The sequence below is a fragment of the Gallus gallus genome, chromosome 8 (genome assembly GCF_016699485.2).
Source record: "Gallus gallus isolate bGalGal1 chromosome 8, bGalGal1.mat.broiler.GRCg7b, whole genome shotgun sequence".
NCBI classification, from domain to species: Eukaryota; Metazoa; Chordata; class Aves; order Galliformes; family Phasianidae; genus Gallus; species Gallus gallus.
The window spans coordinates 25,717,690-25,744,024 of NC_052539.1; the positions used below are offsets into that span (position 1 = coordinate 25,717,690).

Below are 26,335 nucleotides of genomic sequence, written 5' to 3' on the forward strand. Positions count from 1 at the left end.
AACACGCAAAAATTCAGAGAAAGACCTTCCTCGGTAAGGACTCCTTATAGCAAAACACTGCAGCCTTCAGGACAGCAGTGACATCCACTGTCCCTGCCTTCTGACATCTGCCCTTTCCTCAATGAACTCTTTTTCCTCTGCGGGTTGAACTCTGAGCAATGAGGTCCCCACAGTCATTGCTATAGAGGCTGGAAGGAGAGAAGATCCCCACAGGGGTCTGCTACACTGTGAAATCCCCCACCCAGCATATTTAGCAGTGACATAAAGCAGACCTGCATGGCAGAGCCCTCTCCCTCCCTGTGGGGTCTGTATCAGCCCCTGTAGAGCCACGTACGACTTCAGATGATTTTAGGGCCGAGGGATTTTTTGTTGAAAGTACAAAAACCTGCTTTTGCAACAGCAAAATGCTGCAAGGAAAAGGGAGCACAGTACAATAGCATGCTGTCAGTCAGCACGTTGTCTCCTTAGCTGCTCCAGTCGTGTCTACAGCATTGCTTGAGGCCAGTCTCTCAAACACAATGCCCTGTCCCCCACTGCCATGCGTTCCTATGAGTTTCTCTCTCCTTCTGAAACTGCTCTGAGATGGTTCCTCCCACAGCTCTGCCCCCCCCCCCCCCCCCCCCAGCTACTCCCAGCTCCCACCTCCCCCCTCTGACCTTTCCAGGGCAACTGGGAAATCCCAAATTCACTGAGAGACTTTTTACAGTAAACAGCATACATACAATTAAATCTTCATGCCGACTTCAAAAAAAAAACCAAAAACAAAAACAAAAACAAAAAACAAAAAACCCTCAGCACCCTCCCTGATTAACAAAGGTCATTGAATCTCAAAAGTTTACACCAAAAAAAGTCAAACACATGCTACAACGCTCCCCTACGAAATAAAGAAGGAAAAGCAGAACTGGTTTTCCAGCTGGGCTGGTGGAAGGAGAGGCCCCAGTGGCATGGGGACCAACAGAGGGTGGTGATGCACTGGAACAGGTTGCAAAACGAGGTTGTGGGTGCCCCATCCCTGGAGGCATTCAAGGCCAGGCTGGATGTGACTCTGGGCAGCCTGGACTGGTGGTCGGCGACCCTGCACACAGCAAGGGGTTGAAACTAGATGACCATTGTGGTCCTTTTCAACCCAGGACATTCTATGATTCTATGAACCCTCAGTGGGCTCTTGCAGCTTCCAACAATCTCCTTCAGAGAGAGGAGTGTATGGAAATATTAAAATCCTCAGTCATCTTCCCTCACATGGCCATCATGCCTCCCTCTGTCAGCTGGCTGCGACTGTGTTAACCTGACTGATCCATAATTCATGACCATTATCCATGCTCAATAATTGCAATGTTAATATTTTGGTAATTTCAAAGTACCTTTCCCAGGCAGAGTTCAGGCTGTACCACTGACTGATGCATTATTTAATATTTAAGTGTTTATGAACAGAACTGCTCTCTCTCTTTTTCCTTCTCAATTCATGTCTAAAAATCATTTTCAAAGTGTTGGGGAAAGAGGAATTTTAAGAGAAAAATCTCACTAATTTAAGGCTTAAATTAAACACGATAAAAAGTGTAATGGCCAATCTATCCATCAAATCCGATTCTACAGTACAGATGCACTGAAAGCTCTTCACTTTCTGATCACCAGCAGATAACACCATCAAATTCAGCCCAACACTCTATGAAGTTTGCAGTAGGAAAGCACTTAGTGTAATATCCAAAGACAGCTTAACAACTACTACTCATTTGGCTCAAAGACAAGAGCAAACATATTAATAACGTGAAAGCTTCCTTAAACAACGTGCTTCATCAGAAAAGGAAACAAAAATACCTAAATAAGACACTCCTAGATTAAAAAAAAAAAAAAAAAAAACCACAAAATAAAATCTAGCTTGTGTTCATCCAGAGGGCCTTGACTTTTTCACAGCATAGCAAGCTGGCCTGTGAATAATTTGGGGGCTGTGTTCCTGTTCTGGCTGCAAAGCCCATAAGCTGCAGGATCCATTGCCGTTCACCAACTGCTCCATGCACTGGTTGCTCTTCCTCCTGACCACAGTCATTTCCAGCTTCTCCTGAAACCCTTCTCTAGAGGGGTTTATGTCCTCACCTCCCATTTCCTTGTTTCCCATCAGTCTCCTAAATACCACATAGGGCTGGCCGGACAACAAAGAACTTCTCTCAGCCTTATCTCCATCAAACTCAGGATTTTTCTAAGGTGTACTCGGTCTCCAGACTAAGTATCATTGCCTGGCATTGAGCTGCTGGAGAAAACCCAATGTGACCGAGCAGAACTGCCCACCTGCAGCAGCACTGGGGATGTAGCAAACACCAAGTTTACACACACATACAGACAGTGCAGTGGTGACAAGTAGTACAAAGGCTTATTTGATCCGAAGGCAGAATGACTGCATTGCTCATGTCAGAGAGGAATCAGTGGAAGTGTAACAACAGGCCATTCCGCATGCTACGTGCAGCACATAAAACACCAAAAGTGCTCTTTTTGTTTCATATGTTTTTCTAGCCTGGTTTCCCAGGAAAAAAAAAAAAAACACCACAAGAGCAGTGCAATTGTTCTGTCAGTCACTGCTTCCCCAAATAACTTCTGAACCTGTTGGCTCATCTCAGGTTTGACAGATAGGGATAGGTCTCAAAGGGATTACATTCTTACCAGATGCGTGAAAATAATAGAGACGCCAGCTCGTGCCTTCCCGAGCTCACCTCACGCTGCTCCTACCTCTGGGTACCAATTAGACCACAAGCCAGAGCAGCTCTGAGGATAAGGGAACAGCAGCGGGAAATACTTATATCATCAGACAACACACAGAGGAAAACTGACACAGCGGCTGCTCCAACCACAAGATGTGCTCAGACGAGGGTTCCTGCCTCCTCCACTCCATCACCCTCCAAAATGCAGTGCAAGATCTAGCATCACCCATACAGGCAGCCTCAGTAGCTGGCTGGGGCATCTTCCATGCTTTCTTTGTTCTCAGAACAGAAGTCACCGATGACGCTTGCAAACCCCTGTGTGATGTTGGTGGCAATGCCCCGTAGACTGCCCTGCTTCCCCAAGGCACGGCAACAAATGGCATTACCTCCCTCAACCTCAGAGCTGCATGCATGAGTGCGTCTCCCCCCAGCTGCTGCAGCACAGGTATGCTCCTATGCAGGCAGTACAAGAAAAGAGAGAAGCACTGCCTGGCAAAAAGATTTCTATTCAGTTTTAAAGGGACACATATGACTGAGAAGCTCCAGGACTCTCAACTCTAATAGTCAATGCTGCTAATTAAAACAGTTTGGAAGATCCACAGCTAGCGTATAAATCACCCCACCACACACTATAAATAAGAGGCAGATACTGAATTGAATAGCTCCCATTTGTCAACTGAATGAAGAGATCTGATTGTGCCTTTTTGAATAATAAATCCAAACATACCTAGCGGGGCACTGAGAGGTGCTGGAATTGTCTCTTTTATCAAACAACAATGATTATATTATAGGGTATGCATTACAGGGGATCATTCATTTCTCTTGTTTTCTCATTTCTTGCTGACATTCTCCCCCCCCAGACAAAACATTCTGCTCTGTGCAGGATGCATTCAGTTGAAGATCTCAGAGGCAAGGCAGGAACGTACACTACTGAGTGCTGATGCGACGTGTGCCTACTAGAATGTATCATGGGACAGAAGAAGGATCTAGAGGAAAACTGAGCTGAGAACATCTAAATACACCATTTTTCCTACCTGGTCTTTTTTTCTGTGGTATTTCCAAAGGGCTCTCAATGTGCATCATTTCTCAGGCAGAGGAGAGTCGCTTGGTTCTCATGGGCAGCATCCATTTATACCCAAAAAGACAGGGCTCCATCTCTTAAGATCATCTCACAACATCATCAAGCAACAGAAGCTCCCAAACAGCATCGACACGAGCAACAGATTTGCATGGTTAATAATTAAAAAAGAAGTAAAATTACCTCACTTCTGTGCAGAAAGCTCTTTCCAACCATGAACGCTAGATTCCGCTCACAGCCACCATGTCTTTCTCACTGTAAAAAAAAAACACAACACAAACAAATGGGCACCAATTAGGAAATGGCATTTATTAATGCTAAGTTCAAAGTGGCTTCAAATCTTGCACATGCACTCATAAAAAAGAAGATTTAGGATTCCCTGTCACACAGAACGCTACAGAAGGTTAATTGAGTTCACTGTAGAGGTATCATTACCTCTATAACACACCAAAGGAAAAAAGCACTGCTGTCGGGTTATGAAGACAGATTTATTTTAAGCCCTTAAAACTATTTGTTAAATTTTTGCCCTCTGACAGGATGATGATTCCTCTTGCCTTGCCCCCAAAACCCTCTATGGTTGAACAGCGACTCTTCACGGCCCCAGATGAAGATGCTGCAGCAAACCCTGACCCTTATCATAGAATCATAGAATGGTCTGGGTTGAAAAGGACCACAATGATCATCTGGTTTCAACCCCCCTGCTATGTGCAGGGTCGCCAACCACCAGACCAGGCTGCCCAGAGCCACATCCAAAGATGCCTTCCTGAGATGTGTGCTGAAGCTGTAGGGGCTGAGCGCTGCAGCACCATCCACAAGCAACAGCTAAATGGCAGTAGCTGCCAGCAGCCCTTCCCATAGCCCCACAATAAACAGCATCTTCCTCTTGGTCTGCTCCTCATCTGCTCAGTCTAGCAAAGCTGCAAACCACGTGTGTTTATATTATCAACAATAATTGTAAATCAGGGTGAATTTTATGATTTTGGGGTTATGTTTGTCAATAAAAAGAAAGGAAAAGATGGTGCTAGGCTGGAAGAATTTGATGGCTACGCATTGATTTTGGGATCATAGCCAGGCTGAAGTGCTTACCTTGCTGTCTGCCCTCCCCATGCTTCCCTGATTGCTCATCTTCCTGAGTTTTAACAGCGTTCAGGATGCTTTTGCTCAGGCACAAACTTTCACTTAAAATAAACTTAAGCAACACATATCAAGGTTAGGGCTAAGTAGAGAGCTCTCTGCCCCCTAAAAGAGCCTTCAGGCTGGATGCCTCCCAGAGCCTGCTTCAGTCCTGCCCTGTCCTCCACGCAGCTGTTCAGGCACAAGAAGCCTGGCGGTGCTGGCAGTGCCATCAGCTCAAAGACATGGCAATCACTGCTCAGTGCCTGGTGGTGCTACGCAGAGCCATTCACAGCACAACACATGCACTACTGGTGTTCCCCACGCTGGAGCAAGCAGATGGGACTCAGAGCACACAGAGGATAAAACACCATCATAACGATTTTATTTCTTTTCAGATGACCTGAGCTTGAAATTAAGGTGCTAAAACCCAAGAGAATGAGGATTTCTGATTGGCAGGCAGTGATGTCACACCTACGCCTATTACAGAGGTAATTCATCTGCCTGCCTCTAAAAAGAAATAATTCCCTCTCTGTTACAGCAATAAGACACTGTAGACAGCCCATTTGCAGGGGATTACATGGCACTTCTCAGGTAGTTAAAGTCACTGAGCCTTTTGACCTTGTGCCTCCTAACGCTACTGGAGGCATAATCACATAGGAATGCACCGCTTGTCATGTGTGTCCTACTGCTTAAATAAAGCCCAGCCATCCAGCAACCCCAGCTGCAGACCTCTGGCTCATTTTCTGTGAATTACGACGAGACAACAACACGAATGTAATAAACAGCGCTATTAATTAGTTTATGATATCATTTCAGGGGCAGACTAGGCAGGTGAAGAAACTCAAGAGGAAGTGATTGCCATGCCAGAATGAACGCACTTCTCAGGCCAGTGCCTTAAATGCAGATATTTCACGTCCCGTGGTGCTTACACAAGACAAGTAAATCTTTGCACATCTCAGTCCTGAACTCACTAAACGAGTTGCCCTGCCAGAGCAGATCCTGCCTCACTCACTGTCACAGTGTTCGGCACATAATGAACATCAGACAAGGTGAAAATTGATACCAAGAGCGCTTCTAAGAGCTAAAAAGTTAACACCTAAACTGGAAATCAATATATGCTTTACGTATTGATCAGACAGGCAGAAATCTTTTTTCCTCTGCAGAGTGAATAGTGCTACAGGTTTGAGCTAAAGAACACAAAAAGAGCCGTCATTTTGAGATGCATAAAATGGAACTGCTCTCATTAGGCCCCATCTGGAGTACTGTGTCTGGGGGCCCCAATACAAGGAGGACAGGGAGCTGTTGGAGAGGGTCCAGAGGAGGGCCACAAAGATGCTCAGAGGGCTGGAGCACCTCCCCTGCAAAGACAGGCTGAGGGAGCTGGGCTTGTTCAGCCTGGAGAAGAGAAGGCTGAGGGGTGACCTCATTGCAGCCTTTCAGTACCTAAAAGGAGCCTACAAACAGGAGGGGAGTCAACTCTTTACAAGGGTAGATAATAGCAGGACAAGGGGTTTTATATGGCTTTAAGTTGAAGGGGGGAAGATTTAGATTGGATGTCAGGGGGAAGTTCTTTATAATAGGAGTGGTGAGGTGCTGGAACAGCTGCCCAGAGAGGTTATGGATGCCCCATCCATCCCTGGAGATGTTCAAGGCCAGGTTGGATGGGGCCCTGGGCAGCCTGGGCTGGTATTAAATGTGGGGGCTGGTGGCCCTGCCTGTGGTGGGGGGTTGGAGCTTCATGATCCTTGAGGTCCCTTCCAAACCTGTGATTTTGTGAAACATCCCAACCTGTTCCATACAGAATGACTGCTCAGCCCTAGCATGAGCGTCCATGCAGAGCAACGAGGTGTATCTCTGCCCAGAGCAAGCTTTTCAGGTTCACTGAGGGATGAGACAGCTGTGAAAAGCAAGCATCCTCTTGTCTGAGCCCTCCAGCATGCAAAAAAGCAGGGATTTCTGTGTTCCATGTCATAAACACACTTGACCCTATGTGATCAGCTCCTCCTCCAAATTATTGCACACATCTCTGACATTCTCATGTAAAAAGGGTCAAGAGCGTCTCAAAAAAGGTTAGAAAATCTGCACGTCTCTAAACATTTGTTGGTCTGCATTCCTTTAACTTTGCATGATTAAATACAGCCTGCTTCTGTTCTTCCACTTTATCCTCCGGGGAAATTTATCATCAAAATTATTGTACAGCATTCATTACTCTAGCCTCATTTAAAACCTTGCCCTACTTATTATTTAGGCTGCAAAAAAAAAATGCTGCTTCGTATAGTATTTCCTATAATAGTCTCAATCATTACATTTAAAAGATTGCTGTAAGGCAGCTTAGCCTGCATTAGAGAAAAATAAAGCAGAATTCCATAGTTAAATGTTGCAGTTCTTATTCAGCTTTTGTTTCCCAAATCATAACAACACAACATTTCAATTCCTTAAAAGGCTCTCCCTGCTAATTACCAGCAGCCAGGCTTCAGTCCTGTGCTTTGAAAGGGACATCTTGTGGCTCTTACCTGGCTGGAAAATGGGGAGGAGGGAAGGGGTGAGGAAGCCAGGAGGCTGCAGCAATTCGGAGGTTCAGAGGCCTTTTAAATCCATGGCACAGGCAAAGCAAATAGACCACGTGTTTGGTTTTCTTTTAGTTCCTATTCAAAATTTCTCGGTGGGACAAAGACACAGACGTGGCTATTAAAAATAAGATGCAGTGCCTAAAAGGAGTGAGAAAAGCCAACTTAAATCCCAAGGGCAATTTGCAAAAAATATTCATGCTGCCTTGTGAAGCCTCTTAATTTGGATTCCCTCGCTGACAGGACTACCCTGACACAGATCACTGCTGTTTTTTAGATAGTGTTGTATATGTGTTTGCTTCACCCTTCTGTACTCCTGCAACAGGATCATTAATCGGAGCCTGAAGCCACCGGTACAGTTTTTCTTGAAAGGCAGACCCTCATGGGGAGGTTATCAGTGAAAGAAACAGGTCATAACTTATCCCATTAGCAGCCCCAACAAGATCTTCTCCCACAGGGACTGCAGAGCTGAAGACTGTGTTTTGTTTCTGGTTTGACTATAGCAAATTGAAGCAGAAACCACAATCTGGGGTAATGCCATCCATTAAGACTGAACATTTTTTGGATACTGTGTCACACGTACCAGCTTTGACCTTCTATATCTTCCCTGGACTTGACTCACCTAACTGGCTTTTTGTTGCCCACTGGATACCTTTCCCCATGTTCTCTATCCCAGACCAAAGACCTGGTAAAGGACTTGGAAACACAAGGAACCCCTGATTTAACCCTCTGCCGTAGCGAAAATTACCCAGTTATATCTATCTTTGTTTCACTTTTTGATTCATGGCTATACTTTCTCCCTTTCACCTACCTGCCTTGTATTTCTGACTGATTTCTATGAGAGGCTTTGCAAAGGACCTTTCAATATCATAAATAAGTGAGATAAACCAGTTCCTCTCTCTTCGTTTCTTATTGACAAGTTCAAAGACTTCTAAGAGATTAAGAGTGAAAGCCTGTAAGTGACCTGCTGGGTCATCATGTCTAGGCTTTTCCTATCACTTCCAACCACATCCTACAGTACCTTTCTACTGGATAAGCCTGATCTTATCAGCATCTTCCAAATGTTTCCTTTTTTCTTATCATTTCAACCAGTTTACCAGGTACAAATGAAAGGCTCAGCAGTCTGTAACTCACTGGATCATTTTCTTTCTGGTGTCACAAGAAGGCATTTTTGTTCTTTCTATCCATCGAGCAGAAATTCCTCATCGCCCGTAGGAAAGGGAAGAAAGAGAGGTCAGTCTTGGTGGAAGGAAGAGAAGGCAACAGGATAGCAGAGCTGGTGCCCATGCAGAACGTGCTGTGAATGCCAGCATGTGGAAGGCACAGAGAAACCAGTGAAACAGTGCAAGTTCCTATTTTATGAGAAAGTTTGAGAGATGTATCTGTATCTTTTAGCAGATAAATATATATATATTTATCACTAACTGTATGAATTCAGAGTTCATAATGAGAAATATGCAACATCCTGTTATTTGCCTTGTATGAAACACACTTTTTTTCATGAGTCTGGCTAGCAGTGGCTGTTTCTGATCTGTTGTGATGAGTGCCTGTGTCTGAGAGCAAGGACTGTGCTTGCTAGCCATGCAGAGCTTAAGGGTGGCAAACTATAGCACACAAGCTTTGCAGCCAGCCCGACACCCAGTGCCATGTGCCAGTAGCTGCTCAGCACGTGCCGATGCATGCTGCCTCTCAACAAAATATGCTAACATATCCCTGCCACTGTGAAAGGGTTTTCCACAAGAGGAAAATACTTTGTGCATTTAAAATGGCTGCTGGGGAGAACACACAAAAAGCTTCAGATGTAGCTCTCTGCAGAGAGCAGCTGAGATCTCCCCCAAAGGGGACACTGCTCTGGCTTGGGGCCAGAAGATGTCAAACATGATTGCTATGGTCATGGGCGGTTTCTGGCAAGGCTGAGCCATGGCCCATAACCCATGTGCTAGGCAAACACACCAGGTTAGAATGCTCATGTGAGAGAAGGCAGCTTGCCACCCTTTCCAGGTCCAGAACGGCCCCAAACCTCTTCCTACACACAACTGTTCTGCTTATCTCCTGAAACAAATGAGTATTGTTCTCTGTTTTCTAAACTGATCCCATCTGTACTTCGATAGTCAGAAATAAGCTAACCCCTTACACAAGCACTTAACAAAAAACATTACCTTAAGAAACGCTTGCAGCTTCCAACAGAATCCTGGAAGGGAAGGTAACCACTACCACACAAAAAGCACATGGCACAGCTGGTGTTCTGGAATCACCATGAAAACACACCAAAACCACCTCTCTTCTATCAGGACGCACAAACCCAGCATTGCCCCCACTCTCCTCAACATCAGTTATTTCATTTCTGCCCCTGCCTGGCACATCCTTGTGAGCCCAATGGTGTATTTTGAAGGTTGCTGTCAAAACAGCATCCCATAGAGAGCTACATGCAGCATGTACTGCCTGAATGATGCAACAAGGGCCTCTGGGCACGGCCCATAGGCAGAGACACCAAGGGAACCACTGGATTCTGGCAGCCATCATCACTACAGTGCTTTGCTGTAGCTGGGAGCTCATGAGCTGGAAACTGGTGGGCCCAGAAGAGGGCAAAGTTGCTCCCAGCATGACGCCCTTCCTGTCAATCCAGCCTCTATCATTTATTTAAGTGTTCTTCTAATCTGCCAGCCTGCAGTTCATACATTTATAATCTTAAATTCTTTATGAGCAGCAGGATTAACACCTCTTTCATCAAGCTGGAAGCAAAGCTGATCCTGACTAGTTTTGATCTTGCACAGGAGCCCCCAAAGCTTTCAATAGTCGTTACATTCTGAGCTGCGGTCTTCCCCAAAGACACAGTTGCAGCTTTCCTATAGGCAGCGTATAACAAGGTGAAGGTGTTTGTAACCCATTTTTACTGTGCAAGAAACAGTAACAGCTCCGTTTGCTCCCTAACCCCAGACTAGAGAACGTGCTGGCGTGGAGAGGTGGGCCGTGGGATTATTAGCTGCTTGTTTGAGTGATCCTCAAAAATCACACCCCTCCCCCATATAACCATTGGGACTGAGATTTTCCTCACAGTAACACCTTTGCAGCTGAGGAGAGAGAACAGTTCCCCCATTTATGGTATCAAACAGAAACAGGGCAAGGCTGCAGACTTTGCCTCCCATGCTATATCCGTTCTCTCTAGGGAACAACTATCCAATTCAACCACCCTCCCTTGCTGCCTTGCCTATTATTTGGGGAGACTCTGTTCCCATCTACTTCTAAGCTCCATCCTTGCTCACGCACCCAAAACCTGTCTCATAACACTCAACATCCTCCTGTGTGCCGTAGCTTTCAACCTCTGTATGAGTGCTTGTACTCTGACGAGGATAATGAAATGTGATTATCTCATCATGTCATTTACGGTGGAGAGAAAGGTTGATTTTTGACTTCCATGTAGTTGCATCTAATTCTCTGTGAAGAATTCATTGCTGCTTTTCCCTGCCAGCCTCATGTCTGTTAAAAATGAAAGATTTTCAACAGGAACAGGCAAGGGTCATCTCTCCCTATGCTTCCGTTCCACAGCCAGTGTTGTAGAACAAATACTGATGAGGATCATGATGATAATGAGGGAAATAATAATGAGCATTGATCTCAATGGAGATGCTCCTCCGTTCTACCAGGCCACTGAGATGAGAATCAGGAATCCCCTGACATAAAGGATGTGTCACACTGAAGTTTAATTAACAGCAAATCACAACCCAAATGACATATCCCCCCCCCCCCCCCCCCCCCCCCCCCCCACCCTCTCCATTTTTATAACCAACTTTTCGCAACAAAACTCCAGGGGACATTTGGATATAGAAGAGAAAGGAAAATCTCCCATCTTCACATCCGCCTCATTGCACCGCGGAAGGCAATCAGCCATGATTCCACTTTGCTTTTCTGCACCACAGAGCAGTCCACGGAGAGACATCCATACAGATGAGAGGAGAATGAGGTCCACTATGCTTCAAAAAGACATACTTGGTGTGTTATTACACAGCTTCTCCTGCTAATGGCAACGGGGTATCATCCTCAGAGAAGGCTGCCATCAGCATGGCAGCTGAATACACCCAGTACTCTTCCCAGTGTTTTCACTGCTAAAAAAAAAAAAAAAAATGGAGGTGCTCATATCCAACGAGGACACTTCTCCAGCCCTGTTTCCTAGCACACTTTCCCAATATACAAAAAATCACCTGGGTGAAACACTCAGGAGAGCTCCATTAGAGACCCAGCAGGAGGCCTTGCTGAAGGGCCAGCTCCACTTGGCATCCAAACATGGCATCCAACCGTGGCATCCAACCGTGATGCTGTGTGGCTGGTCCTGCCTAACGACCCCAAGCACAAGGCCCAACTCAGGCCCTGCTGCATGGTCCCATGTTATCTTTCTCAGAACCATACAGAAAAATCACTGAAAACACTATTTCTTTTTGACCATGCCTGATGGGGCAGGAGAATCAAACCATGTGGGGAGGGCAGGACCACCCCTCTTTTTGCAGCAAAGAGGATTTGCACAGGAGTCAATCACAGTGTTGTGGCATAAGGAGTGCTGCAAATTTGTAAGGTTGCTCCTAGTTCTTATCAGGAGAGAGATCAGAAGAGCAATCGATGCTCGAAGGAAACTCATGTCACCGAAAATAATGAAGAATGGTGTTCAGGACAGAAATACCTTTAAAATATAATTTTTTGCTATTGGTGTTCTTGCAATATAAGTATTTTTTATCTTGCTTTCAAACACCAGATATTTACAAGCTTTTCCTCAATAAATATAAACAATTTTGATTGGCATACTGCTCTGTCTGATCATACAAGATTCTGCAGAAGCAAACTTGAGTTCCTGTGCTGTCAAAACTTCAGGGATGTCTTATTTTAAAACAATTCTGCATATTTATATACAATTAAAAATAAAAAGTCATAAATGATCATTTTCTAGACTACATGGGAGGAAGTAAGGAATATCTAAGGCAATTCCATGCATTTATATCCATCACACATTAACTTGTCACTTACTGATCATGGAAAGAATCAATTGTTCCAATTAAATTGGTCTCCAGAAGGCTAAGGTCATACACTTGTGCTGGTAGCTGCAGTCAGCCACGTAAAAAGAGGATAGCAGCAGAACTGTTCGAAATGCAAGTACATCTTCCATTAGTAACCTATCCCATAAACATTCCCCATGGAAAAGCTCACATAAAATAAAGAGCTGAACTCAAAGCACAGCTGCAGCACTTTGAAAGAGATATGCAACAACTTGCAAGGTGCTATTCTATGCTGTAAGCCACCCATCCCTCCTCTCTGTGACAGCTCTTCCTCACATGGGGAGATCCAGCTGATGAAGCAAATGTTACGAGGGAGGACGACAAGTCCTTGTCCATGGCTGCACCCTGCGTATGGGTAAGCAAACCTGGTGGGCAGAAGCCAGCACAGGACAGACCAACAGCAAGGAAGAGCTGATCCTATCTTTGGGAAAGAACAAATATCACACATTCAAAAAATGAGCACTAAATAAAAGGCCAAGTCAGTACAAAATCCAAAGAAGTCATCCTTGGAAATTACAACATAACCAGTCTCTTGATTCCTGGAAGACAGCTATCTGTAATCTAATTGAATAGCTTGAAGTGCAGTGCTATTAGGGAATCAAAGCCGCTGTGTCTCAGCTTCAATATCTGTGAAACAGAAGTAATGGTGTTTACCCACCTTACAGAGATAATAGGAGTTGTTCCGTTTGTACAGAAATGGGATCACGTAGAAAGCATTGTGGTGTAAGAGTGCTAAATATTATTATTAGGTGTATGTTTTGGTACCCCAGAAACACAATTTATTCAAGCTCTGCTGTTTCTTTGACGCTTGTAAAAGGCTTCCAAAGTGGCTTAAAACCCCCGCTCAAAAATAAACATCAGAATAATGAGCTTTCCTTATTTAATTCACCAAATCGGCACAATGAGCTCATGTTTAAACAAAAAAAATGAAAAGGACTCTTGCTGCTGTGCCAGAACAGCAGCACAATCAATTTTAATTAGCATTGCTCATTGTGGGAAATGATAAGGTATCAGTCATAGTAATTGGTGGTGTTGACAATTAGTCAAAGTCATTAACATCTCAAGACCCAGGACAAAAAAAGCTTGCTGAATTTTAAATATTGGAAGGAGGCTTTACTTCCAAACACTTCATTTTTGCACAGTCTGATAACACCGCCTAGATTTATCATTTCTTATTTCCCATTGAGCACAAGAGCTGTGGTAACACAGCCAGCCCGTTGTCACCAGCCCTTGATCAACACGGGTTCCCCATTGAGGGCTGCTGGGCTCCCTGCTTCCCACATTGCTCCTTCCAACCCCAGCCTGCTCCAAACAGATCAGGAATCGCTCACAACCAAGGGCGATGCCTTGGGCTACGTGCTGGAGCGCTTCCAGACCTCACACAGCCCCACCTGGGAATTAAGTCCTTATGTACACAGAGCCAAGGCAGATGTTGTCCATAAGTCAAAACACACAACACACAAAATATAGGGAGCTCAGGGCTTCTGCCTGCTCTTGCTTACACCCATGTGTCCCACTGACCTTTCTAGGCGTATTTGCTGTCTGACTTAAGCAGAATCTGGATAGGCAAAGGGGGTCAACCATCCCATTAGCAGCTGAGCAAACCAGATAGCCCACTCACATGGTGCAGATTGCAACTGACACTGGCCAAAATCTGCAGCGTTCCAGAAAAAATGAAAACACTGCCTTTTGTGCGAGTGGCACAACAGTATTGGTTATTATCAGGTTATTTTGCTCACCATCTCTCTGACTTGTGCCACTGCTTCTCAGGTGCCTGAGAGCAGGAGCAGCCACAGCACGACCAGCTGCAGACAGCTGTGTCACAGGCCATGCCAACACTGACCGAAGCAAAATGAACCCATTTCAGCCCACTTCGTTGGTCTGCAGGGCTGTGGACCCTCTGCCCCAGCTTGGAGATACAAAACACTGTAACCTCAGCCTGTCCGTTGATATCAGCTGGATGAGTTTCAGTTAAAACAGAGTATATTCTGTATCCCACACTCTTACATTCCTCTACTGAAAATAAAAATGTATATAATACTGCAATAACCACTCTTCTGGTATAAGTAGGTGTTACAGTTTAAAATAGCTGAGGTGACTTATATTACTCATTTGTCCTTTTGCTTGCTCTAACGTGTTTATTTATATGGAAATTAAAGTCAGGTAAAAATAACATCTCTTTTCTTTGCAAATGCATCCACTACATGGTCACGGCCATCCTCCCTGACAATAGCAATCCCAAGCATACAGTTTTTCAAGGCAGCAAAATACGATACTGGCACACAGGGACAACTGGAACCTGCCAGGTGCTGTCACACTGCTGCTGAGCCTGTCAGAGCACAAGATCTTGAAAGAAACTCCCCCAAACCCAGCTGAGACCCAAAGCAAAGAAATACCCAGTTCCATTTCCCCCTCAACGCTGTCCCCCAGGCACAAAGCTCCACGAGCAGCCCAGCCTTGCCACCGTGGCCGAAAGATAAACACCATTTTCAAGGTCAATTTCCTATGACCAGTTGCTTCATTTCTCATCATTTTCTGTCCAACTTCATAGATTACCACTTACAATTGATTTATTCCTTTCCTTTCTAGCGTTACTTTGCACTTCATTTAAAATGGGGGGTTGGAGTTTTCCTCTGTTCCCTACAAGGGTGATGCCATGAGACGATGGGGCTCAGCTGGGTTTCAATTGACAAAAATGCCTGCTCACTAAAGCAGCATGCTACAAAAGCTAAACCCAATCAAGAGGCATCAACCAGCCACTTTCCCCTCTCTTCCCCACTGCTAGAAATATTGTTTTTAGATACGGTGCTCTTGCTCTTTTCTGTTGTAGAGCTTTGATTGTAAAGAAAATGTTTTAATAGCCTCTATTAGAAAACAAAAGTTGGATTTAGGTCTTTCCAGGGTTTGAGATTCCTTTCACAGGCCGGTAGCATGCTCACTTTAGATCAGATTAAAGCTGACAGAGATGAAACTGTGCTGGCCCACATCCTTGGGCTTGCTCCAGGGCCTCTCATCTGCATTTCATCATGATGTGAGCACATGTTCCCATCATCGGTACACTCATCTGCATCACTCTGAATGTTAATCACAGGCTAACCCAATTTCTTCAGCAAATTTATTACTTGCTGTTCATTAAAGTCCATAAAACCTAACGTGAGCCTGAAATAAGCAGAACAACCTTAACAAGTCATCCTCAGCCACACAGCAGCTCAGACGCAACAATGTAAGCCTGGGGATCTCCTCTGCACACGTGGGTACCAAGATCTCCCATACGCTCTTCAGGGGACGCAAGGCAGAGAGAGGGGGCCGTGGGCTACAGAAGGCTGTCGTTGTCCTTCTGAAGGCTCTAAAGTCAGCATCCTTGTAGGAACTTGACAAGGCTGCTGCTAAGCACAAAAATACTAATAAATCTAAACCTCTTCTGGCACCAGTAAGCATGCATTGTCTTGATTGCATCTCAAACAGTAAGATGTGGCAAGCACCACTTTATTGCATGAGCCTTTGCAGTTTACTACTAGTGCATGGTAGGAACATTGCTCAGCAGTGCTCACGTGCTTAAAATAAGCACATGGTTAGCTGTTTTGCTGAGCTGGAGGCGGCCACATTTGTTCCTTCACATTGGAAGGAAGCAATCTAATGTATTCCAATCAATAGCTAGAGTAAACATTAACATCTACCTCCCAAATGAACTCCTTGCATCTGAAATTATCTGAGTTTCCCACACCCGTTCCTCAAAACCTCGGGAACACACACGAATACAAGCTGCCAAAATCCCAAGTGTAAACTGCTAACATTCTCCAAGGGACGTTATGATTGAAATATTCAATCAGATGATGCTACCATCAGAATAATGAAGCCTTTGGAGGATTTGCTTCATCAAGTATAAAATAATTTTTAGAGACACTTTAAAGGAAGAAACCACGTCTGTGGGAAGAAGAATGACCGACTTTTTGCCAGAAATAGGATTATTTCATGAGCCAGAAAATAGCACCTCTCAGTAGTCCAACATGAGATCTGTTTCTAGGCTGAAATTATACATCACAACATATATAAATATCATTTTTGCACAGCTGTGTAAATGCAAACACATCTGTTGAGAAAAAGAAATTACAGATGTTTATTATCCATTCTTCAAAAATTTCCATAACCATTGGATGAATCTAGGCTAAAATTAGACATTTACTCTCTCCTTTAATTAAATCAATTTGCATTTTATTTTCCTAGCTGATTAAATAATAGAAAAGCAGGGAGGCAAGGACGGGTTTTGTGATGAAGGGACTGGACGAAGCCCTCAGAGAGCTGAACTCAGTCCCCGGTCCTGCCACGGACCTCATGGGCAACCTTGGGCTGAATCTCTCAGCTCTTCCTTTCCCCATCTGCCAATGAAGAGTAATAATGCTCTGTGTGCCTTGCAGTCCTCATCTCACCTATTAGACCGTGAGCTACACAGGGATGGGGATGAGGTTCTGTAGCTGGTAAGAACACCAGCTACATGATATACCCATGATAACAGGGGTTGGATTGGAGTGGGACCTGCTAATGCTCTGCACTGAGACATAACCTACCATGGAACTGCATCACCATCCCACTACTCTCCCACAAACCCACTGCACGTAGTGTGTTACCACACAGCACTTCTGCAAGCAAGGATGAGGTCCAACCCTGCTGCATCTAACAAGAGGGTAAAAACTGACTCTAACATGGCCAAGATACAACATAGCTGCTGTTGGGACAAGGATGGGTGAAGTCTGCAGCTGAGTGATTGCAAACCCAGCAAAGAGAAACAGAAATTCATCTCAGGAAGAGACTAGATCTTAATGGAACGATTTTAGAGCACAATAAAACACCAAGCTGTCTTCATCACCTCTATTACTCTTGCAGGGCCAGACTGAAAGCATATCCCTTCAAACTGATGGAAGGAAAATGAATGCCCTCCAAAGGGAACAGCTCACCATGGAGCACTCGGCCCAGCAACCAGAACAGTAAGTTTCCTGATAGCATTCATCTTGAACTCCCTGTGGTTACAAAAGACTCCATGGAATTTGTTGGGGCTTTTTGTTTGTTTGCATTTTTAGAATCAAAATAGCATGGCTTTGGAAGAATATTTCCAGCTATGCTGTTTTAAAGGATTAACAAAACGTTACGTACTGGAGCATACATAACGGAATGAGCAAACAGGAATCAGCAAGTAATCTTCTGCTTCCATGTGGACTAATGTGCAATTGCCAGAGGCACCATGGGAACTCTTGGTTTTTGTTAAAGCTTCAGGAGGTGATAGTTGTCAAATCTGACGGAAATACAGAAGACGGTGATCACTTCAAGGCATGAAAGGTAATGGTTACTGTTTAATACAATAACACAACTTTCACCACAGTAGTGAGCTAAAGGCCGTGCATTGATTTGCAGACACAAGTGCTAACTGTTATTATTCAGCACATCATGAGGAAGGAAGAACGAGCTCCTGAACGCTGCGGACAAAATGAATCATGTTCTGCAAGATGAATTTTATGAGGCGTATATTCTTCATGGAGCCTTTATACTGATAGAGTCTTAGTTTAATTCCATAAACTGATAGCCATGATTGGACAGTTGATAGGCATCGTATTTCCCTAAGCAATTGCTTTTCTATTATGAAGCTCACATCAAACCAATGTAAGACGGGGGAGAGCAGAACATGAAGAACTGATATCAGAGCGAAAGCCAGAAATGTGGCAATACTGCAAAACTAAACCAGGGCCCATGTCTTACAGAACAAATGCATTTGAGTGGTCACAGTGTGAGAGCACCAGAAGTGACACCCCATGTGTATCTATCTACCTGTGTGCCCATCTTCAGAGTAAAAGTAATGGGGATCTGGAAGCTCAATCTCCTTGCGTAGGTATACAATCCAATAGGTATCCCACAAGCAACCAGAGCATGTAATTCCTGAAGCCAATTTATCATCTGCATCATAAACATCCACACTGAACTTCTGCAGATCTTTGCCCATATTAAGGTGTATAAAGGAAGACAAAGAACATGAAATGGGTCTCTGAATAATGTATTAGAGGAGCTAAAACATTCTAAAATGCCCTGTGGAATTTGAGAGAACATTGAGACAGCTTCTGGGGAACATGTAAGAGTGATAGAAACAAACGTCTGCCCAAATCACTGTGGCTGACCTGACTCATCCTTCCAGAAAAAGAAATATTTGCCAGGGTTACCCCCTTTGTGCCTTTATTCTTCAAAGTTTTTACACTCCAAAGGGTACTCCACAGTTTTGGTAATGGCAGCAAACACTACCAAAGGGCACAGCTGATGGTAAAGCCCTTCTTGAAAGGCGACCCAGTAACTACCGAGGGATGCTAACAAGATGCAGTCCAAATAACTCATAAGATAAAACACAGTTCCAACAAAAAAAAACAACACTTTTCCTTCTGTCCCACATCCTTATCTCTTTGCTCACACTAAAAGTGGAATTGCACAAACACTGAAGCCAGTCACTTGGGCACCATGGAACAGTTAGAGCAGTGGGTACCAATGCTGCTGGAAACATTGCTGTCATTTGTGCAAGAGCACAATGACATAAGATGCATAATAGTGGTCAACAATATACAAAATATGCTGAAATAAACTTTTTGTGCTTCTTTACAGCAAGAGGAACCAGAGATTGCTGCAGAAGCATGGTTGCTGTGGATGTGGTAGGAACAGATGTGAGGAAGTGAGCTGGGATGGGCTGGAGTTGGTGCATCTTCCCATCACAGACCAGCATCAGCTTGCAGCCTGCACTTGGGATGGCACAGGGAGACAGGAGTAGCACATCTAGAGAGCAATGGAAGAAATGCCTGAAGTGAGAGGAGGAGGAGGAGGAAGATCACAGCTCTATAAATGCAGAGAAATAAACTGTGATTGGCTTTAGCTACAGATCAGATGATTGCATCCAAAGCAGCAGAGAATACCACCCCATGTCCTGCTCAAACATTTCAGGTAAGAAGCTGATTTTGGCTGCTACATTCCAGATGGAGCTGAAGGGACCTGAGGCAAGAGACAAGCTCTGTGAATCTCTTCCTTTTACACAATGACTGCGTAAGACACCGTCATCAATCACAACAGTGGTAGAAATAGCATCACAAAGCTGGAGTGCAGGCAGCCTTCTGCAGCATCAAAAAGCAACGTTAAAGATAAAAGCAGTGCAGTACTTGCTGAAATAAGTACAATTATTATTAATAAAGCTTTTAGACTTCCACCGGCGCCAAGCAGTCAGGCAATGTGATAGAAAACACGGGCCCATACCACAAGCAGGCTCCTTCCAGCCCTATTACGCTGTAGCACATCTGTATTCCAGCAACATCGCAGGTAGGAACTTGTAGCAATATTGATAAATTATATTCTGTCCACATCACTAGGGTGCCAGTAATGTTTCAAAATGCCTCAAGGATCAGTGGGCGACTCTCATAATGTATATATAAAGAGAAATCTTGTTTTGTCTCCCTAGAGACAGTTTCTCTCCTAATGGAGTGCTGTTGGAGGGACTCTGCTTAATTCATGCATTTAACTCTTGATCTCCATCACTTCGCAGTGTTTTTGTGCTAACTACAACATATAGAGGCCATTAGGCAGTAAGACTAAGATTGACTTTTCTTCCTTCACGGATTATACAGAAGGAATAGGAACAAGTCGGGCTCATTAGCATATGTTTAAAGAGTTCATGGGGTTGGCAGTCGCAGAAAGTACCCAGCAACCAGCAGAGACATTTAATTCTAAACCTTGCACATCAACATTAAAAGGAATATCTCTACTTCTGGTTCATTTAACGAAGTAACAGTACGAAGTAGCTAAACCAGGACCTCTGGAGGTGCTGACAACAGAGCCTTCCGAGCTTAAAGAAAGCTAACGTGAATTTTAATTCTTGCTGTGAACCATGAGAGCACTCATTCCCCTGCAGCAGGAGGAATTAGCGTTAAAAGCTGTGCCCAAAGCCAGATATCAAGGAGTGTGTGTTAGAAGTGCCCCCTGGGCCAGTCACAGAACACAATAGTTACAAAATGGAACAAACCGATTGGAATCGCTTGCTCCGTTTACACACAGCATGTGTAGGATGTTTTGGGATCAGGTTTGCCCACATTGGTGGGCAAAATGGTGGGCTCTGAAGGATGCACAGGGAAATCACAGCTCTGCAGAAATCCTGCTTGGAAGAAATGGCTTTTTGGTGCCACACTGCGTGATGAACAACAGCCACAAAGGGGATTTATTGCTGTTGTAGTTTACCGCTGTTTGCACCAAGGCTGGTAAAGGCCATCTGAAATTAGTTCTCAATCTCCTGCCCTGCTGGCTGGCAAAGATCAGCCTTAGTCCTTTTAGCACAGTGCATCCTCCTGACCTACGCACCCTTCGGAGGCTCCCTCCCCTTTATTCACAAAGAAGTTGGGATCAGAGAGCAGAACAGGGGAGGCAGAGCCCACAGACGCCTTTTCAAGCTTTTTTTTCCTTTTTAATGCAGTTACTGCTTATAATGAAATCGAGATGATTTTTGGTTTTTTGATGTGCAAATTGCAACAAAAGGAACAAGGGGACATCCCTCCTGCTGCTGCCCTAATGCTCCATTCATGCTCGCTAAGAGGTGGTGGAAGGGGAGCGGGGGGCTTCTGAAGCACAAGGCTTTAGTTTATCAAGTAAATAGGGCTGGGAGGTGATAAGCCACTCTGAAAACCCTTCAATAATTGCAGTGATATACGCCTTGGATTCACGCTCCTTTCAGATTTTCCAGGCTTTTTGATGACAGAAAAGAAGATCTCGGTTTCAGAAATATTCAGTGTCCTCTATTGTTGGTCTCTCACTTAAAAAATAATTAAGTTTACTCTGCTGCCAGCGGGTTATCAGGTCAGTGCAAGATGCTAAGAGATCAGTATGCCATGGTAAGAAATATTCCTGTCTATTTAACCCACTAATTCAATCTCAGTAAAGAATGAGACCCATGAAGTATCTATTTATAAAGTAAATACAGCAAGTAGAAATCAAATATTGGTCCTGTTTCAGGCCATTAGCTGAGAGGATGCTGGGAAGGTAACAGCCACGATTTTCACAGCATCCAGGGGGAGGGATTTGCTCCTGCTGCTCTTTTCCATTTTTTTTCCACACCCGTAAGCATCAGCCTGGGACTGTTATGGGCAGCAATGGGGGAGGAGCACCTCAGCTGCCATCTGAGACAAAGGCATTTTGCATGGCAGGACATCACGTCCTTCGCCGTACACCCTGGAGGTAAAATTACCCAACGTCAAATGGTCAGTGCATACAACATTCAGGCAATTATTGTTGATTGTCAACAACATGCAGCTTCTCTGATCCCACACCCTGTGGGAGGACAGTCCCTGCATGCAGAATGAACTGGAAGTAGCATGGTCAACTGGCTGTTGCTCAGAAGCATCACCAAGGCACCTACCTGCCACAATTTTGGAGCAGGAGCACTTGAAGTTTTCCAGTTTTTAGGACTTCTTTTGAGTTGAAGAATCCCATTAGGTTGCCCACGTTCTTTTTCATCCCCTAACACTGGGAGATGAAAAAACTCCAATCTACCTTTCCTGTTTCACAAATCCAACTGAAGTTTTCTGTTCTATATACTCAATATCCATTCATCATTTGAATTAATACAGAAGTTTCAAGTGCCAAACTAGTAGAGCTTTACAGGGTAATTAAAAATGCATTTAATTCCACTAATATTTCAGAAAGAACGTTTTCACAAACAGCAACCTCTTTCCAAAAGAATAACTAAATCACATAGCAAGCATCACAAGTGTCTTAAATAAAGGGAATTGCTATTGATCCCCGAGTATCCTACATTCAGTAAAATCCTGTGACAAAATTGTTTTCTAATGAATCAGTAATTTAAATGTCGTTACTTTCATATTTACCATTCTCTTTCTACTATGCTGAACCCTAAATCAGGGTCCTTAATGTCTCCTCTGTCATTTGGAGATTTAATGGTTTTGAACCAGATTTAAAGGTTTCAAAGTGTTTTGTTTGGAGTTTCTATTATACTCTCCTAGGAGCCGTTGAACTGTGCCCAGAATGAGGACACAAACTGCAGTCTGCAGTTGGGTTCAGGGTTGGACATAAGGAAGAACTTTGTCATGGAAGAGGTAGCCAAGCACAGCAATGAGCTGCTCAAAAGTGGGAATGGGCAGACCACAGAGGTATCCCTGCCCCTGCAGGTATCTATAAAATGCACAGCTGTGGCACCAAAGGACATAGTTATTGGTGGGACTTGGTAGGGCAGGTTGGTGGTTGAACTTGGAGATCTTGATGGTCCTTTCTGATCTAAATGATTATATTGCTGGCTTCCAATAAAATACACATTTTTTAAACTGGGGGTCAAGGACACTCTCTCCCATTTTTTCCTGCTCCAGCCTCCCCCAAAACCTTTTCACTGCAACCCCCAGCAGCAGCCCTGGCAGCCAGACCCTTCTCATGAGATGCTTTTGACCTAAGGCACATTCCAGTGTGGGTATGCTCCTGAACAGTATTTAATGATACCTTTCCCATCAAAACAGTTCAAATGCTATCAGAGAAAATACTTCTGTATGGCATACAGACAACTCATATGAGAAGTGTAACCCCCTTGAAGCTGCATGGGACAAGCAAAATCCAACAGATGTTCACAGCTGTCCTACAGAGAACAGTGACTTCACATAGCAGCATGCAAGGGGAGAGAGCTTGGGAACTGTGTGAGACACAACATCCAAAGGAAGGCAGGAATAAACCCCGAATGCATTTTCTAGGCAGAAATGGATGGCTTTCAAATGTAGCTACCCTATGATTTGCACTGTTTGCATCATAACTTCAATGTACCAAAATTCTTGCTGTTATCCCACGTAGAAGGATCTCCCCTCAATTGTCCACACAGAGAATTCAAATAGTTCAATGTGGAGTTGAATTCTTCATTTAAGTGGTTTGTGTCTTTATTGGCTAATCTCTTACATGTGCTTCATTATATCAATAACAGTAGGAAATTATTGATTTTTCTAAAGCCATTAAGTTCAATTAGCTTTACAATTCAAATGGAAAAATGGTAAATTACCTTCATTTGATGATAAAAACAGTAAGGAAAAAAAAAAGATAATGCCCTAATTTGTGAAGTATGTGAGCAAAGTGGTAAAGGTAATACAAACAAATGAATATTAGCATAACAACTCTAATCAGCACTGCTCGGCATACGAAACTGGCATCGTTGTGCTTACTGGACTGTGCAGCAATAAGTAGTTTTGATGTTGTTTACCCACTTCATCTTGTTCACAAATTAAAGCAGAATAAATAATAAGCAATAGGAAAGAGGGTGGAAAATCATTTGGAACAAACGAAGCCTCTGCACATCCCAGTCTGAAAAGTTGGTACATGTTGAAATATAGTGAGCATGGCCCAAAAAATCTATGGGTACGCAGATCTGTGAATTACAAACTGAAAGCATGATGTAAAAACCCATTAAAGCATATGCTAGTGATCAACTCATATATGATAAGCCACTTTCTCTAGAGTGGAGAACTTTACTTGTTCATTTTAACAGAATTTAACATCTTTGCTGCTGTTCACAAATACCACACAAAAAAGAGATCAATGATACAAGAACAAAGAAACACTAAAACTGTGACCGTGGTGAAGGAAACAACCTTTGAAGATCCACATTTGGATTCTTCAAGTTTACTGGAGAACCACAGCAAGGTTTTATCCTTCATTTTGGTTGTTGCTCTCGGAAGAACAGAATAAAGGCACAAAGACTCAAATCTTTTAGCTGCCTTTCCCTCCCCAGTAAAAATCATGATCAATTCTTTTCTCTGCTTACCACAGCACTGAAAAGAACTTTTCAGCAAGCTTTGGGTTGCTGTCCCTAGTGCAGATTCAGGAAAGAGTACTTCCCTCCACCCAGCTGGACTTCCACGTGCCTTGTTTGACATCAAATAAGCAATTACAGGGCCATAACGATATGCCATTTGTCTTGCAAACCTACAAAAAACTATTTTGCCTAATTGACCAGGTAAGATTGAGAGCTTTGCACCCTCTCCCTTCAGTCCCTGCTGGAAGGTACTGGCACTTTGGAGGATTGGCACAAGGCCTTGTGAAGCCTCCAAGAAAGCTCTCGCAGGACACTGCCTGTCTGCTTAATACCGTTTCAGTTCCCAGACAAGTCCAGACTATTGATTTCTGCAGTGGTTGCAATCAGTCATAATGAGGAAACAAGAAATAAACCAGCCAGCCAGCAACCCACAGTCTGATATTATCTGGAGCTCAGAGCTGATTTAATTTCTACTGACCCAGCCATTTGGGTTGGCTAAGGGTTTTGTGTGGGACTAAAGAGTTCATTTGGTGTTCAGCAGTAACCTTAGCATTACTACTGTGTTCATCTTTGAGGCATTCTACAAAGTACAAATAAATAAATAATTTCTCTTATCCTCATATTCTCAGATTGTGTCATCTTTTTACTTTATGGGTTGAGTTTGTCAACAGTAAGAGTGACCAGTCTTCTCCCTATCAAACACAAAGATGTTTTTTGCTCAATAACTCATTCTTATTGTTTGCCCCCATCCTATGAATTAGTCCTCTCAACTTCATATCCAGCCGCAACGAATCTTATTGCTAAACAATATAAAACCCAGACATATTTATTTTGTGGGTGAGAAGTACAAACTTAGAAACAAATGCTGTATTCCTAACTTCTTCCTTCCCCACCAGCACCAAAGAACTTAAATGGATGTGCTTGCTTATTCCCCTCCTCTTCCTTTATTCCTTTCAACTCCCCTTTTCCCATTTTTGTGCCTGAATACCCTTTGAGTAGTTTAATTTTAGCACCATAATGTTTGAAATGATTTGTGAAGCTGTTTTTTTGTTTGTTTGTTTGTTTTTGACCTTACACAGCTCTTGCAGCACACAAAGGTCTGCTCTCCAGCAGCAGTGTACAAACAGGCAAAACAACAACATACTTTTGTAGATGAGGCAACAGCCTGCATAGCTGAATCCAGACTACACTCCAGAAAGCACAACACCATAGAGAAAAGCATTTCAGCCAAATATTCATACCCACAGTTGTGAATGCATTCTATTCCTGATACAAGGTACCATTTTTTTTGGTCTTTCATGGTGATGGGCTCTTACTTCATCACCTGCTGGCAGAGCTTTCCTTCAGCTCCATCCTTTTAGGACAATAAAGTGAAATGCCAACCAGGAATATCCATGGCAAATAGCAAATCATCTTTGGACAACTCTGTCCTTGCCTTTCACAGTAGCCCGTGATCTTGACCCATGGTATTAGACAGACCACCCTCAAGCCTGGGCTGAAGCAGGAATGCTGTGCTAGTGTCTGTCTTCCTGAACTGACCCATAGCTCCCTATCTAATTTATAAAGTCTGCCTGTGAGTTACAGAGAATGACTTTGCAGACTGTGTGTGCCCACGGGCCATCCTTTGGGAACTCTTTCTGCATGATGAGTTAAAGCTTACTCAGGCAGAAGGCAGATGTTCTTGAAGGCAAGTGTAAGGCTGTGGAATAAACTGCAGAGCTTGGGTGAGAACTCACACCCATTCACTTCAGATGCAGGATACTGTTTTCTATTCTCCCTGCTTTAGTGACAAAAAGCAGTAAGCAATGCATTAAGTCTTTCTCCTGCTTCAGAAAAAAATAAAAACAAACTTCCACAAGAACAAAACCAACCAAAAACACTATTAAAATAAAACACTCCATTGCTCAGACTTCTCTTTCTGGGGAAAGATGACAGAGCAAACACTACAATACAAACACTAAATGCAGGTCCTGCTGCCTAATGCACTACAGGACAGCACTCAGATGCCAGTGATGAAAACGGTTTAAGACCAACACAAC

General features: G+C 43.8%; 1 protein-coding gene across 20 annotated transcripts in view; it reads right to left on the minus strand.

Moving 5' to 3' along the window:
• DAB1 (DAB1, reelin adaptor protein) overlaps nt 1-26,335 on the minus strand; it is a 372,324-nt gene that overhangs the window by 183,975 nt on the left and 162,014 nt on the right. For all 20 annotated transcript variants that reach the window (XM_040704475.2, XM_040704473.2, XM_015290926.4 and 17 more), the window contains exon 2: nt 3,952-4,023. The gene's annotated coding sequence lies outside the window, so the exon portion shown is untranslated. The remainder of the gene's footprint in view (nt 1-3,951; nt 4,024-26,335) is intronic.